Here is a 1,782-nt window from a genome sequence, read left to right as displayed (position 1 = left end):
TGGAGATCCATCAGTTAATTATAGTAAATGACTCTCTTCAACCCATATCTGTGAACAAATCTTGTGAAGAGAAAGTAAAAATAGAACTGAAGTAAGTCATGATGACAAAATAGAGTCAGATATAATATGGACAGCCATCTAGTTCCCATTCAAGAACAATTTAACGATGTGCCTTGCATTCTTCCTTTTTCATTTGCAAGTATTTTTACTTGCTTGTATCTTCTATCTTTTGTTTAGGCTCCTATGAAGCTTTAGTTCTCTAATTTTCACATTAATTTCAGGCAATGAGATACTTTCAGGCAGTTCCACTTATGATATGTGCACTGGGATTGTGCTTTAATTGTGATATCATCATCATCATCATCACCATCATTAGTATTATTGAGCACGTGTGAAGAAATGGATTAAACAACCCAAACCACTATCATCACCAACAATCACACCTTCTTACTTCTTCCCTTAGTTCTCATAAGTTTAGCTACAGCCCAGTTGGCTGTGTCAATGGATGGAGGGAATCAGTCAGTGGTGTCTGAGTTTGTGTTCCTGGGACTCACGAACTCGTGGGAAATCCAGCTCCTGGTTCTGGTGTTCTCCTCTGTGCTCTATGTGCAAGTGTGACTGGAAACACCCTCATTGTGTTTCCTGTGACCTTTGACCCTCACTTACACTCCCCCATGTACTTCCTGCTGGCCAGTCTCTCCTTCATTGACTTGGGAGCCTGCTCTCTTACCTCCCCCAAGATGATTTGTGATCTTTTCAGAAAGTGCAAAGTGATCTTTGGAGGCTGCATCACTCAGATCTTCTTCATCCACGTCATAGGTGGTGTGGAGATGGTGCTGCTTGTGGCCATGGCCTTTGACAGGTACGTGGCCATATGTAAGCCTCTCCTCTACCTGACCATCATGAGTTCCCAAGTGTGCACTTTATTTCTGGCTGTTGCCTGGGGCCTTAGCATTATTCACTCACTATTCCAGCTGGGCTTTCTGATTAATTTACCCTTCTGTGGCCCAAATGCACTGGACAGCTTTTACTGTGACCTCCCTTAGCTTCTCAGACTGGCCTGTGCAGACACCTACAAAGTACAGTTCATGATCACTGTAAACAGTGGGTTCATCTGTGTGGGCTCCTTCCTCATACTTCTCATCTCCTATGTCTTCATCCTTTTCACTGTTTGGAAGCACCCTTCAGGTGGCTTATCCAAAGCCCTCTCCACTCTGTCAGCTCACTTCACTGTGGTCATTTTGTTCTTTTGTCCAACTCTTTTTGTTTATATATGGCCACACCCAAATTCTCAGATGGACAAGTTTCTTGCACTCTCTGATGTAGTTCTCACTCCTTTTCTAAATCCAGTCATCTACACATTCAGGAACAAAGGGATGAAGAAAGTGATAATGAGAATTTTCAAACCATTGGTGATGTTTACAAAGATTTCATAAAATGGTAATAAGGTCTTGATAATCACATGACCTGTGTATGACATTTTAAATTTGGTAGCACTGGTGTGGCACAATTAATATGAGCATTATCATACTCTTTAAAATACTAGAAAATGAAGGAAGATTTAAACACAAATCTTAACTCAAACTTATGTTGATTCAGATGGAGTTCTAATTACTTAGCAATTATAGTTATTTGTTGCTGGGTTTCTTTAGCTACTTTTTGTAGCAAAATTTTTAGTTTATTATTGTCTTTGATGAAATCTATGTATTTATGTATAACCTGCTGCTTTCCAACTATTTTATTTATTGTTATTATATAGAATACTGGATTTCTTTATGACAT

General features: G+C 39.5%; 1 pseudogene; it reads left to right on the top strand.

Moving 5' to 3' along the window:
• The first annotated feature begins 495 nt into the window (after positions 1-495).
• Positions 496-1,436, top strand: LOC109678155 (olfactory receptor 4F3/4F16/4F29-like; annotated as a pseudogene).
• The last annotated feature ends 346 nt before the right edge of the window (positions 1,437-1,782 follow it).

Source organism: Castor canadensis, chromosome 2 (genome assembly GCF_047511655.1).
Source record: "Castor canadensis chromosome 2, mCasCan1.hap1v2, whole genome shotgun sequence".
Classification (NCBI taxonomy): domain Eukaryota; kingdom Metazoa; phylum Chordata; class Mammalia; order Rodentia; family Castoridae; genus Castor; species Castor canadensis.
Note: the sequence above shows the minus strand (reverse complement) of the source record. Positions and strands in the feature narration are given on the sequence as shown.